Genomic DNA, 15,916 nt, shown 5'->3' with positions numbered 1-15,916 from the left:
CGCCCTAAACTACCAAAGCATCTCCCAGGGATCGAACCCATGCCAGAGAGGTAACTGGATTAGAAGTCATCAACTCTAACCCCTCGTCCAGGGAGGCACCAATATAGTTTGACTTTTGATAAATTTTATTAGAAAATTTCATAAGATAATACCCTTTAAGAATCACACAGAATAATTCAAAGTCCCCAGAAGCAAGAGATATCTTGCAGAATTTTTAACAACCAAGTCACCAGAATGCATCAAATTATGTAGAAATATTACACATACTATTACAGGGTTTGCAAAATTACTGTAACAAAATCATAATTCTGGTATATTTTATTTACAGAATTTATTTTAGTTTGATTGCATAGGAAGCTTAATTTAAAGCTTATAGACACACTTTCAAATCCATTCCAGAAACCAACTAGTACTGAGCAATGAGTGTAAAGTTTCTTGTTCAAGGAAACAACAACTAATACCCCTGAAGGGGTTTGAACCCATGCGGCTAGCTTACTAGTCCGACATGTTAACCACTTGGCCTTGCTGCCACTATCTGCAAAGGCAGGTTACATTTGAAGTCACACAAAATCACACTATTAACTTCTTGACACATTAAAATTTCAAATTCAAATGTAAATTTTATTAAAGGGACTCCACTGAGGTTTAAAAGCCTAAAAACATAAAATTTGATTTTCTTACATAAATGAGCTGGGGCAATTTAAACAGAAATATATGCAAAGATAGTTAAGAAATGTACTTAGAAATAAATTGAAAATCGTATTTTTATGTTTTTCTTAGCCCGATTTGAGTGAAAAGCATTTAAACATTTTTCATTTTGGGTCATTTTTTTTACAATTTGAATAATTATTCTGGAAAAACGAAGAGCGTGAACAATCTGAAATTTTGCACAAAGATTAGTGGTCTAAACCTACATCAAATGGTATATTTGTCTGGAAAAAATCTTTTCAGTCCCATCATGTCAAAAAACCTCAGTGGAGTCCCTTTAATATTAAAGAGAATAACAATCAGTAAACTCTAAAACTTCACTTACTAGTTTATTAACAGGATAAAGCCTCTGAATTTCTGTTTTGGCTTCATGTCCAACTTTCAACATATTCTTGGTTCTCTCTAATAACACCTGAAAATAAAAATAAAAACATTTTGCTGTTAATGTGGTACAGGTATAAACTAAATGATTGTGTTTGACAATTTTGAAATTCATCATTACAGGAAAACCTAAAATTGACAATAAAGTTGTTGAAATGAACATAGTTACAAAAAAGTAAATTAACGGTTTAAATTAATATTCTTATGTTTCTCAATTAATAAATAGGCTACTAACATGTAAATCATTTGCAAAGAACTTAAAATTCAAAATGTTGTTCACTGCAGTAAAGATTGGTTGAAATCCCACCTGTGAAGGCTGGACAAGATTTTACTATTTTTAGCTCTGGGGGCCATTTTGTGCAGCAAAGCGGAACATGCTGGCTATGTGCACTGATTACTTCTGTAAAGTTTGGTTGAAATCCCACCAGTAGGTTTTCCTGTGAAGGCCGGAAAAGATTTTTTATTTTTAGCTGTGGCGCCATTTTGTGCAGCAAAGCGGAACGTGCCGGTGATGTGCACAACTCAGGCTCCTGTAAAGTTTGGTTTAAATCCCACCAGTAGTTTGACCTGTGAAGGCCGGACAAGCTTAATGCAGACAGACAGACGGCCAAGGTAAACTAGAACTGTGTCCAAAAAACAACGGATGCCCCCACTGACAACATATATATGATATATAATGAAAAAATCAACAAAGGGCCATAATTCTGTTAAATTTGGTTGCAGCAAAAATTCCTTCCTTTACTGCCATCTACACATTAAGGTTGTTCATCCCTAGAAGTTTAAGCAAAATCTGCCATCCGGTTTTAGAGGAGTTGCGTTCACAAAATTTCTACATAGTATATAGTGAAAAAATCAACAAAGGGCCATAATTCTGTTAAATTTGGTTGCAGCAAAAATTCCTTCCTTTACTACCATCTACACATTAAGGTTGTTCATCCCTGTAAGTTTAAGCAAAATCTGCCATCCGGTTTAAGAGGAGTTACGTTCACAAGATTTCGGGACGTACGGACGGACGGGCGTACGGACGGACACTCGGACGGACAGACGGACAGACAAGTACAATGCTATATGCTCCCACTTTGTGGGGGCATAAAAATTGCAAATTAACATTAAGCTGGTTGATTCTAACTCAAGCACTGGAGGAACAAATAACACAACATAATGAAATGGTTTTTACTAAGTAAAGGGCAATAACTACAAAAAATACTGGATAAATCCACAAGCGAACCCAAAGGTGCATAAGTACATAAGTACATATGCTGATCTACATTCTTTTAACTTTCAGGCCTGCAGGTCAAATACTTTTTGAGCTATGCATGAACAACTGAAAATTGCAAATTTTTACTAAGTCATGGGCAATAACTCTGACAAAAACAGAATAAATCCACAAGCAAAACCCAAAGTGCACAACTTCGCATGCTGACCAACATTCCTGTGAAGTTTCATGACTACGTCGAATACTTTTTGAGTTATGTGCAACACAAGTTGAAAATTGCAAATTTTTACCAAGTCAAGGGCAATAACTCTAAAAATACTAAATATATCCAATGAAAATACCCAGGTGCACAACTTCACATGCTGAGCAATACCTCTGTAAGGTTTCATGACTCTAGGTTAAATACTTTTTGAGCTATGTGGAACACAAAATGAGAACTGACAAAGGATGGATGGATGGAAAGGGTTAAATCTAAATGTGCACCCCCCCCCCCCTTAAAATGGGAGCACAAAAGTTCATTAAATATTTAAGAGAATCACAAGCAGTAAACTCTAAAACTCACTTACCAGTTTATCAACTGGATAAAGTCTCTGAATTAAACATCAAGTATGTCTGTTTTGCCTCATGTCCCACTTGCAAGATATCCTTGATTATTATACCATTGGCTCTCTCAAATAATTGTCTTCTGTAGCCACTTTGTAACCCACCTAAAAATTAAAAATAAACAAAATTGCTATTTATGTTTACAATACATGTATAATGTGAATGTGTTTACAAATTTAATTGCAAGTTGACAACTGTGAAATTCATCATTACAGGAATACCTAAAATTGACATAAAGTTGTTTAATTAAACATACAAGAAAGTAAATTAACAGTTTAAATTAACATTATTATGTTTCCCTATGAATAAATAGGCTACTTACATATAAAGCATTTGCTAAGAACTAAATTCAAAATGTTGTTGGTCAATTTTATTTACTACAAAATGGACTTGAAAACAACTGGGCATTAACTGTTATCTTGTGAGTGTGTGAAAAAAAGGATCATGTGACCCTATATTTTGTCACATTGTTACAGTTGGATAAATTATTGTGCAGTAATGCTAGGGGCTTTACTTTGTGCTGTGATCCTTATCCTCAATTATCAATCAATTAAAACTGACCACCTTTACCAGTCACCAATAAACAGGTACAATTGGATTAAGAGATTAAGCCTGTTGCAAATACACTATCATTGAGGGCTTAAACTTTTAACTTGCTGGAAAAAAAACTCATAAGGCATTGCCATCAGTATAGAGCTAGGCCAGTCTAAACATTTGTGCAGACTGGCCTGGTTCTAAAATTTTGTTTGATTAAATTTTAATTTTTATCTTGATATCCCAAAATATTTGTCACGGTTCAGAACTGTTCACAAATTAGGGGAGATAATGTGTAAGCAGCGGGGTTGAGCCGCAATACGGTATTCCGAGGGTCCCATTTTTGCTGAACATTTTCCTCACTCTGTGACATTTGGCCCCTAACAGGGGGCTGTGACTACATAATGATAGCTCAAGAGTTTAAAATACATTGCTATGTAACTTTGTGAAATTCAAAGATAAATTTCAATATAGAGGGGATTGAGTATGTCATGGTTCAAAACTGTCCACAATTTTAGGGAGATAGCTCAGTCGGTAAATTGCAGAATGGTATTCCCAGGGTCCAGGGTTCAAGTCTCTGTCAGGCTGCACATTTTTTGCACCCTGTAACATATTGATGAAAAGAAATCAGGCATAGACAATTTAAGAAATTCAGCAGATGAAGGGTGAAATAAATCTATGATAGAATGGATGCAGTAGTTCAGTGGTAACACTGTATTACTAAACATCCAGGGGTTGCAAGTTTGATCCCTGCAGTCCAAACTCTCTTTCAGACGTGAATTCAAAATTGAGGCACTTAACTCTTTAAGATTTTCATCTAGACAGTTCCAAACTTGAAAGCGGCCAAGTCTATTTAGAGAATTCAGTATAGGTGAATATGTTGTTTTTTTTAGAATAACAAGCAATATATAAGCAATACATAACATCACATTAAACCTGACATTCAAAACAAGAGCACAGCAAATTAAGCCAAGACAATACACACAGAATATGCAACCTTGTAAGTAACAATGATCAAAAAATCTTTTAAGAAGGGAAAAGACTTTGCATTTATGAATTTTTTCGAAACATGTTCTATATTAAATATCCTCACCATAACAAGAAATTGTAACAAAAAAATTATTTTCAAATTGTAAAGCTTCATATTGTACCTCTTGTTTCTCTTATTAAATGATAGATATAGTATCTTGTATATTTCTGAATTGAAATTTTAGACTTCAAAAAATGTTTTTAACAAGAGGGCCAAGATGACCCTAGATCGCTCACCTGACCCATCTAACTCATCCGAACAATTACTTAGACAAGCATTCTGACCAAGTTTCATTACTGGCGAGTCAACAAGAGCTGTCCGTAAGACAGCGCGCTCGACTTTTTTATTGCTTGCCAATAAAAAAAGTTTTTGCAGTAAAAGGCAATACAAGAATCTCTGTATTTTTAAAGTGAACAATGGCCATGAGCATTAAGATATTTAGTGAAGAATTATTTTACTGAATTGTGTGATACCCTTGAACACTGCAGCAAAGTTTGAAATGTTTAAGTCAAAAGAGGGCTGGTAAGAAAGAAAAAAAAACTGAGTTGAGCCTTAAATAAATTTAATAGTATTAAACCCACTTTGAGAGAATAAGGTATTTATGATGTGAAATAGCATTAAAAGTTTCAAAGCAATATCTCAAAGGGTTAAGGCAATAAGTGGATTTTACCCATATTCAATGTATTTTCTAAGTCAAAAAGGGGCATAATTCTGTCAAAAACCTTGACAGAGTTATGTCCTCTTGTCTGTTGATGAAGGTCGTGATGGTAAACAAGTATGGTCAGTTTCAAAGCAATACCTCCAATGGTTTTGAAATAAAGTGAGGTGGTACAAAAAACTTAACCAAGCTCAATACACTTTCTAAGTCAAAAAAGGGCCATAATTCTGTCAAAAACCTTGACAGAGTTATGTACTCTTGTCTGTAGATGGAGGTTATGATGGTGAACAAGTATGGTAAGTTTCAAAGCCATACTTGTAATACTTCTGAAATAAAGTGGGGTGGTACGAAAAACTTAACCAAGGTGTGACGCCAACGCCGACGCCGACGCCGGGGCGAGTAGGATAGCTCCCCTTTTCATAGAAAAGTCGAGCTAAAAATGTGACCACTAGAGTGTTAACAAGGATTTTCCATATTTGAGCAGTGTGACCTAGTTTTTGACCCCAGGTGACCCATATTCAAACTTGACCTAGAAATCATCAAAACAAATTTTCAGACCAATTTCCAGGATATTTGGATCAAAACAGTAGCCACTAGAGTGTTAACAAGATTTTTCTATTTTTAGCTCCTGTGACCTAGTTTTTCATCCGAGATGACCCATGTTCGAACTCATCCGAGCAATTACCTAGACAAGCATCCTGACCAAGTTTGATGACAATTGAGTCAAAAATGTGACCACTAGAGTGTTAACAAGGTTTTTCCATACTTAGTTTTTGACCCCAGGTGACCCATATTTGAACTTGATCTAGAAATCATCAAAACAAACTTTCAGACCAATTTCAAAGATATCTGGATTGAAACATAAGCAACTAGAGTGTTAACAAGATTTTTCTATTTTTAGCTCCTGTGACCTAGTTTTTCATTCGAGATGATCCATGTTTGAACACATCCAAGCAATCACCTAGACAAGCATCCTGACCAAGTTTAATGATAATTGAGTCAAAATGTGACAACTAGAGTGTTAACAAGGTTTTTCTATTATAAGCTCCTGTGACCTAGATTTTCATTCGAGATGACCCATGTTCGAACGCATCCAAGCAATCACCTAGACAAGCATCCTGACCAAGTTTGATGACAATTGCGTCAAAAATGTGACGGTGTTAACAAGGTTTTTTTTTTTTAGCTCCTGTGACCTAGTTTTTCATCAGAGATGACCCATGTTCAAACCCATCTGAGCAATCACCTAGACAAGCATCCTGACCAAGTTTGATGATGATTGAGTAAACTAGAAATGTGTCATTATGCCACGGATGCCCCCGCATGCAGCCAAAATTTCAGATGTTATAATATTTAGTTCCAAATTTGTTTGCACAAATTATTGTTTTCATTTAAAGTTCAAAGCCCTTAAAACTTTTCAATGTTAACACAAACCATTTCCATACAATGTTGAGTGCTGAAACTGAAAGTTCAAAATTTTTCCAATTTTCAAAAAGATAAGTTTGTCCAAAATCATTGAACCACGACCAAATTCAAACTTAAACTGCTTATTCCTAAGATGTATCTATATTATTTTCAAAGTGAAAGGGACATAACTCTGCCAAAAAAATCATCGAACCATGACCAAATTCCAACTTGACCTGCCCATTCCTTTGACATATCCATATTTCAAATTTGAGTTGAAACTGCTGGGTAGATAATGAACAGAAACTGTAAATTTCATATTAATTTCAAAGTGAAAGGGGCATTACTCTGCCAAAAATCATTGAACAATGAACAAATTCGAACTGGGCCTGGGCATTCCAAAAACATATCCATATGTCAAATTTGAGTTGAATGTGTTGTACTGTTGGGGAGATAATAAACAGAAACTGAAAATTTCATATTATTTTCAAAGTAAAAGGAGCATAACTCTGCCAAAAATCATCGAACCATGACAAAATTGGAACTTGACCTGTGTTTTCTAATGACATATCCATATGTCAAATTTGAGTTGAATGTGTTGTACCGTTGTGGAGATAATGAACGGAAACTCAAAATTTCATATTATTTTCAAAGTAAAAGGGCATAACTCTGCCAAAATCATCGAACCATGACAAAATTTGAACTTGACCTGTATTTTCTCATGACATATCCATATGTCAAATTTGAGTTGAATGTGTTGTACCGTTGGGGAGATAATGAACGGAAACTGAAAATTTCATATTATTTTCAAAGTAAAAGGGGCATAACTCTGCCAAAAATCATCGAACCATGACAAAATTCGAACTTGACCTGTATTTTCTCATGACATATCCATATGTAAAATTTGAGTTGAATGTGTTGTACCGTTGGGGAGATAATGAACGGAAACTGAAAATTTCATATTATTTTCAAAGTAAAAGGGGCATAACTCTGCCAAAAATCATCGAACCATGACCAAATTCGAACTTGACCTGTATTTTCTCATGACATATCCATATGTCTAATTTGAGTTGAATATGTGCAACCGTTACTAAGATAATGAACGGAAACTGATGATGACGGAATGACAGAATGACGGAATGACGGAATGACGGAAGGACGGAATGACGGAAGGACGGAAGGACGGAACAGGGTAACACTATATGCCCCGGCCATTACATGGCGGGGGCATAAAAATGTGACCACTAGAGTGTTAACAAGGTTTTTTTTTTTTAGCTCCTGTGACCTAGTTTTTCATTCGAGATGATCCATGTTTGAACAAATCCTAGCAATCACCTAGACAAGCATCCTGACAAAGTTTGATGATAATTGAGTCAAAATGTGACCACTAGAGTGTTAACAAGGTTTTTCTATTTTTAGCTCCTGTGACCTAGTTTTTCATTTGAGATGACCTATGTTCGAACTCATCCGAGCAATCACCTAGACAAGCATCCTGACCAAGTTTGATGATGATTGAGTCAAAAATGTGACCACAAGAGTTTTAACAAGGTTTTTTTCATTTTTAGCTCCTGTGACCTAGTTTTTCATCCGCGATGACCCATATTCAAACCCATCCGAGCAATCACCTAGACAAGCATCCTGACCAAGTTTGATGATGATTGAGTAAAAAATGTGACCACTAGAGTGTGAACAAGGTTTTTTTTTTTTAGCTCCTGTGACCTAGTTTTTCATCCGCGATGACCCATATTCAAACCCATCTGAGCAATCACCTAGACAAGCATCCTGAACAAGTTTGATGATGATTGAGTCAAAAATGTGACCACTAGAGTGTTAACAAGGTTTTTCTATTTTTAGCTCCTGTGACCTAGTTTTTCATCCGAGATGACCCATGTTTTTTTTTTGTTTTTTTTTAGATTGGATTTTATGTCACATCGACGCAGTATAGGTCAATCGCGACGTTTTAGCTTTACTGGTGGAGGAAGACCTCATGTGTCCTTCCGTGCATTATTTCAGGCACGAACAGGCACCTGAGTAGAACCACCGACGTTCCGTAAACTAGCTGAATAGCTTCCTCACATGAAAGATTTTAAAGTCCCTGTTGGGATTCAAACCAACAGCTGTGAGGGGCAAGTGGTTTGAAGTCAACAACCTTAACCACTCGGCCATGAACGCCCCCGAGATGACCCATGTTCCAACTCATCCAAGCTATTACCTAAACAAGCATCCTGACAAAGTTTGATGATGATTGAGGCAAAAAAGTGACCGCTTGTGTTAAGGAACAAGTGTGGACAGACGATGGACGACAGACGACGGACATTCAATGATCCTAAAAGCTCACCCTGAGCTGGCTTAGGTGAGCTAAAAAAAATCATGAAATATACATGTACCTCAAAAGCAGAAAAAAATCCATATTGGACTTTCAACCACTTGCTTCATGACTGTAAAATACATTAAAGTATGTACAGAGTACTCTTCCTTTATTTAATGTATACTAAGAAAGTACTATTCTCCCTTGAATATTCTTTTTTAAATATTAAGATTTTAAATGTCCATGTTCAAACTTGACCTTAAACTGAGGAGGATGAAACATGAGTTCTGCACACATTTATTGCCTCCTGAGTTAACATTTCTGAAAATAGTCTTAATTTTCTTCTATCAGTTCATAAAATACAGAGCTGACAGAAAACATTGAAATTTACACATATAATGATCCACAAAGAGTTACACGAGTTGACCATGGTCCATGGAAGCATAAACCTTTGTGCGGCACATCGTCTCTATGGTTAACATTTCTGTCAAATAGTTTCAATTTCATCCCATTCAAGCTGCATCAAAGATGAAATACAAATTGTATTGAAATTCATAAATAATGACTAAGTGCAAAGTAGTTTTAATATCCATCCTGTAGTTTAAAAGCACTGTTATGGTATCAAGAAAGATAACTTATTTAGCAACATTTCAGACTTGTTATTGTGTTACTTCCCTTTAATTGTTATATCTTAAATGCTATGTAGCATATTATATATATGTATATGAAATACAAACATTATGAGCCAAAAATTCTTTCAGGCATATCAAAACACTTCAGTAATCTGAGAAAATGAAAAAGTACATGTACATGTAATAATCTATGTAATGTTTTACTCCCAGGGGAAACTGTACAGGATCACCAGTAAATGCCGTATACAAAATATATCTTAATTTTGTTCCGATACTTGCAGTTTTTGATATAGATTTCATTTTTAAAATCTACTTTTACTTCTATTTTCTTACCATGATTTATATCAAATTTGTAGACGATGATGATCACCTATGATTTGTTGCAAGACTAATTCTTAGTGCTGCTCAAGAACATTAACTATTTCAATGGACAATGATGGTTATATTGGGCTGGATTGGCTTTGAACCATTCAGATATGATTTGATTGTTAACTATATTAAGATAAAAATTTGATATAATGGATAACAAAATGTTTCCTTCCAAGGAAAGAAACATTCATCAATGATAGACCTGGTACAAGAGGGCCATGATGGCCCTGAGGTCGCTCACCTGTATAAAGGCACCCGGAGCGGGCCAGTTTAAACCCCAGGGCTTTTATTTGAACAAACTTGGAAGACACCCATTAGAAGATGTTTCACGATGCTAAGTTTTTACAACACACATATAATGAAAAACAACAATCTCCCCCCCCCCCTCCCCGCAGGGCCAATTTTAACCCAAGGGCTTTTATTTGAACAAACTTGGTAGACAACCATATATGAAGATAATTCATGCTAAACATCTAAGCTCTAGCTCATTGGGTTTTTTAAAAGAAGATTTTTTAAGTTTTTACTATACACATATAGTTAAAAACAATGACACCCCTGGGGCAGGGCCAGTTTTGACTCCAGGGCTTTTATTTGAACAAACTTGGTAGACACAGTCATTAGAAGATGTTTCATGCTTACTATCTAAACTCTAGCTATTTGGGTTTTTTTCAAATAAGATTTTTAGGTTTTTGCTATACACATATAAGGAAAATCAATAACACCCGGGGCGGGGCCAATTTTGACTCCAGGGCTTTTATTTGAACAAACTTTGTAGACACTCACTAGAAGATGTTTCATGCTTAATATCTAAACTCTAGCTATTTAGGTTTTTTCAAAGAAGATTTTTTCAGTTTTTACTATATGCATATAGGGAAAATCAATGACCCCCTGGGGCGGGGCCAATTTTGACCCCAGGGCTTTTAGTTGAACAAATTTGGTAGACACCCATTAGAACAAGTCATGTTTCATGCTAAATATCTTAGCTCTAACTCTTTGAGTTCTTTAAAAGAAGATTTTTTAAGTTTTTACTATATGCATTTAGGGAAAATCAATGACCCCCTGGGGCGGGGCCAATTTTGACCCCAGGGCTTTAATTTGAACAAACTTGGTAGACACTCATTAGAACATATTTCATGCTAAATATCTTAGCTCTAGCTCTTTGGGTTCTTTAAAAGAAGATTTTTTAAGTTGTTACTATATGCATAAAGGGAAAATCAAAGACCCCCTGGGGCGGGGCCATTTTGACCCCAGGGCTTGGTCAATTTAGATCCCAGGTCTTGTACTTTAATAACTTGGTGTTAGACACCAACTAGAATATATTTCAAGTATCTGAGCTCTAGCTGTTTTTGGTTTTTAAAAAAAGGAGATTTTTAAAATTTTACGATGCATATAAGGAAAATCAATAAACCCCGGGGCGGGTCCAATTTTGACCCCAGGGCTTTTATTTGAACAAACTTTGTAGACACTCACATGGTGAAAATCTAAGCTCCAGCTCTTTGGGGTTTTTACAGACGATTTTTAAAGTTTTTACTTAATACATCTACATGTACATATTAGGAAAATCAATGACCCCCTGGGGCGGGGCCAATTTTGACCCCAGGGCTTTTATTTGAACAAACTTGGTAGACACTCACTAGAAGATGTTTCATGCTTAATATCTAAACTCTAGCTCTTTGGGTTCAATAAAAGAAGATTTTTTAAGGTTTTACTATATGCATATAGGGAAAATCAAAGACCCCCTGAGGCGGGGCAAATTTTGACCCCAGGGCTTTTATTTGAACAAACTTGGTAGACACTCATTAGAAGATGTTTCATGCCAAATATCTAAGCTCTAGCGGGTTTTTTAAAAGAAGAAATTTAAAGTTTTTTCTTTTGGTTGCCATGGCAACCAGAGGTCTGCATGGAATTAAATTCTTTGAACAATTTTTAAAGGTGATCACCAAAGGAACATTCCTGTGAAGTTTGGATGGAATTGGCTTAGTGGTTTATGAGGAGATGTCATTTAAAGTAAAAGTTTACGGACGGACGGACGGACGCCGGACGGATGACGGCCGGACGCCGGACAACAAGCGATCACAAAAGCTCACCCTGTCACTTTGTGACAGGTGAGCTAAAAAGACAACATCATCATATACCACAGCAAAATTTCAAACTGGTTCATCAATGGGAATAAAAGTGTACATCAGAGTCAAAATCTAAGACACCATTATAAGACTCTGCATATCTATATAATGCCAACAAATCTGGTTTATGGCGGCGTAGCCCAGTGTTTAACACTTCACACTAGTAATGTGAGAATTGATGACTTCTGGTTTCTATGAGCAAGAAACTTTACACTCATGGTTTAGTACTGATTGATTCCAGGTATGGATTAGAGATTGTTTCACTCATTGCTTGGAAATGGTTGGTTCCAGGAACAGGTTCCATATAAGCTTATAGCTTCCAACACAATCAAACTAAATTTTGAATTAAGTAAACCTGGTTTCTCCAAAACTAAATTTTTTATAAAGTAAATATGGTTTCTCCAATGTCAATGATCCAACAAGGTTTCACTAATGTGTATTTCTTAACTTCATTCAATAAAACACAATTAATTTTGCTACTTGGCTTGCACAAGTGCAACACAGGATATATCTTTTGTAAGATGAAACACAAGGGTCATAATGACCCTGAGCAAAAATACTTGTTTTGATAAAAAAAGTTCAAGACAAGAAAATACAAGAGCCACAGCTGAACAGCTGCAACACTAAACATTTTTACTTTTTTTTAAGGTTTAAGCAAATCTTGAAAAAGAAAGTAAGGAAAAGAAAGTAGGTCACTTCATCAAAATCTAGGTCAGCTGAAAGTTCAATTTTTAATTTACATCTAAAACTGCATGAGCGCATGGTCTAAATTTCATAGCTGTACATGAAAGAACAAGAAAGTTGGTCACTTAGTTAAATTATTTAGGTCAGCCAATAACAAAGTTTAATTTTACATCTGAAACTATGCACATGGCCCAAATTTCATAGCTGTACATGGAAGGTCAAGAAAATAGGTCACTTCATCAAATTATCTGGTCAGCAGATATCAAAGTTCAATTTTACATCTAAAACTGTGCACATAGTCCAAATCTCATTGCTATAGGATTTCATTAATTTGACCTTGAAAGTCAAGGTCAATTAAAGGTCAAGGTCACATGTGAATTATTCAATTTTTTTGGTAGAAAGTCTTGTTTTTTTCCAGTATAAATCAAATCTGTACATAAAAAATTATGGCAACTTAACAAAATTCAATAAATTGACCTTGAGGGTCAAGGTCATTTAAAGCTTCAGGTCAAGGTCAGTTAGTTCCTGAAACCTTTTATAAGGTCTTGTCTTGTCCAAAAAGTTGTTTTGTCCAAGTATGAAGATAATCCATTGTTTAATAACCAAATTACAGGCAATTATAGCAATAATCAGTGAAAATTCAATAATTTGGCCATCAAGGTCATACACGAGTCAATGTCAATTTGAGTTTGTTATACATGATCGAAGGTCCTCGGCTTAAAGATGTTGTGTCCAAATATGAAGTTAATTCATTGCAAATAACAAAGTTATAGGAAAAACAAGAAAATTCATTAATTTGATCTCGACAGTAAAGGTCAATTTAAGGTCTATGTCAAATCTAAATTATCCAATCTGTTTGTTTGGTAGCTAGTCTTATTCAGGCTGGTGAAAATGCCCGATCGGCTTAGACATAAAGATATCATATTTCTATAAAAATAATTAAAATGTTTCTTTCTCAATTGTTTTGTTTATTAAGCATTGATATATGATACAAATCAAAATAAAAATATTTTGTTTATCTTTTATTTTGTTGGAATTATTTCTCTTTTCCCCATTTTCTAGAAACAAAATATTTGAAGTTCATAAAATTATATTGTAACGTAAAATTCTAAATAGAAATGTGTCTAACAAGTTCATTTTGTTGGCACAATGAATTAGAGTATAAAGAGGTTATTTAACCTATTTTGTTTTACACTTTGCATATGTAACATTCTTTTTAAGGACTTCAAAAATTATGTGTTATAAAAATTGAAATCCTGAAAAAAAGGGAAATAAATCTCACAAAAGTGACAGTAGGCAAATATTTTTCTTTCTGTTTATGTCAAATATTATTTTCAATAAACAAAGTTTAATAGAAATATCTTTATTTATTTTCTAGGAATATGATTTTTTATGACATAAACCCGATCGGGCATTTTCACCAGCCTGTTATTTTGTCAAATCTACTTGGCAGAAAAAAAATATGTGAGAATCAGTTTGGAAACTATACCGTTGCTTGTCTGAAGTACTTTTAGTGGGTTTGGAACTTTTTTTCAACGGAGACACACTGTGCAAGAAGCCAATTTTTTTTTTTTTTTTGATGCGTTTATTTAAGGTCGCCGCCGGAAACCCATATGGGCGACCGTACACTCAAGTCGGGTCATCCTAGAGCGTCCCGCCGAGATTTTTCGTCGATTTTTTTTCCAGCTTTATTGGTGGAGGAAGACCCCAGGTGCCCCTCCGGGCATTATTTCAGGCACGAGCGGGCACCTGGGTAGAACCACCGACCTTCCGTAAGCCAGCTGGATGGCTTCCTCACATGAAAGATTTCGACCCGAGTGAGGATCGAACCTACAGTGGTGAGGGACCTGTGATCTCAAGTCAACGACTTTAACCACTCGGCCACGGAGGCCCCTACACAAGAAGCCAACAATGTTTTCCTGTCTTTTCTACTTTTTTTCCTGTGTGGACGCCATGTTGTTGTTGTTTTTGTTTTTGTTTTCAATTTTTGTGACATATAGCGGGAAAACCGAAGAACAGTGAAATAAATAATTCCTAACATTGACTTCTCTATCTTTTGATTTTAACAATATTTAATGTTAAAAAGTTTAGTGTAAAATTATACAAGACAAATTTAATTATTTACCTTAGAACAAACGTTTTTGGAAAATTTTAATTTTATCTGTTTTACACAAATTACTCCGCTTATATTAGGTTTAATAGTACTAATTTAGTTCTGTCTCATTTTGTTGTAGGATGAACGGCAGTAAATTTAATTTGCTATAGATCTAATATATATCAATATATATATAATTCATAAATTTCTGACACTTGCAGCACCTAGCCAGCCCTATTTTTGAAAGGAATTACTACCCATGTTTTGAAATGACATATAAACCACCAAAATCACATAGAAAAGGACTTAGTACGTACATGTATACAATGAGAGTAATGAGTAGAGTTTGTTATAAAATGGGAACACTTTGCACAGTAACAACAAATGGGATATAAATGCAAAAATACTTGTACAATAACAAACTAGATCTATATTTAAGACATTGTAACATGTATATAATAATCTGGGCGAGAGTCCATAGCTTTTCCTTAGATAGGCTAGATAGGCGTTGATGTGCAAAGATTTTGGATTCACAATTTTATGATCAGACCAAAATGTTTCACAAGTTCCCACTGCACTTCCATGCGGCAAATCAGAATTACAAAAGTGTGCCACGATGGCCCTGAGCCCATCATCTGACTGGAAGTAGGTAATTAGGTGAAGGTCAAAATTTATATTACGACATTATACATACATTTTAACAGTGGGAAGGTGAATTTTTAAAGTAAAACAAATGCAATGATTGTTATTTTGGTCAGCCCTGTGGATTTTATATTGCTGTCTCAGATTCTTTCAGAACAGCAGTAGACAATCTTGTGATCTGACCAGTAAGTTTCTACTGTACCTACAGTAGCATCAATATTTGTTATTAACAAGTCTAATGCAGTTGGATAATGAGTTGTAGTATCATTAAGATGTTATCATAGCACAAATACTGCAAAACACCCCTATGACATTTTAAAACATCATCAATGTTAAACTCACCCAGAATAATAAGAGGCTTATAATGTACCTAACGTGGAAAGAGTTTCTCTGTCAGCACAGTGCAAAAAGGCAGAAACAAACTTTGTTTTGATTTATATGATACCACAAATTAACTTGCATTTCACTTAAATCGCGTACAACATTCAGAAGAACAAATACAAATTCTGGCAGATTTTACTAAGACATCATC

The 15,916-nt window shown here is 35.1% G+C and overlaps 1 long non-coding RNA gene across 1 annotated transcript; it reads right to left on the bottom strand.

Annotated features, from left to right (window-relative positions):
- Positions 1-1,024: 1,024 nt before the first annotated feature.
- On the bottom strand, positions 1,025-14,544 carry LOC132730501 (uncharacterized). The gene is made up of 3 exons (XR_009625767.1): positions 14,137-14,544; positions 2,872-3,012; positions 1,025-1,120 (listed from the first exon to the last, which is right to left on the bottom strand). It is a non-coding gene; the product is annotated as an uncharacterized LOC132730501 (long non-coding RNA).
- Between the last annotated feature and the right edge of the window lie 1,372 nt (positions 14,545-15,916).

The sequence above is a fragment of the Ruditapes philippinarum genome, unplaced genomic scaffold (assembly GCF_026571515.1).
Source record: "Ruditapes philippinarum isolate M1 unplaced genomic scaffold, ASM2657151v2 ctg521_1_1_1_1, whole genome shotgun sequence".
Lineage (NCBI taxonomy): Eukaryota > Metazoa > Mollusca > Bivalvia > Venerida > Veneridae > Ruditapes > Ruditapes philippinarum.
Note: the sequence above shows the minus strand (reverse complement) of the source record. Positions and strands in the feature narration are given on the sequence as shown.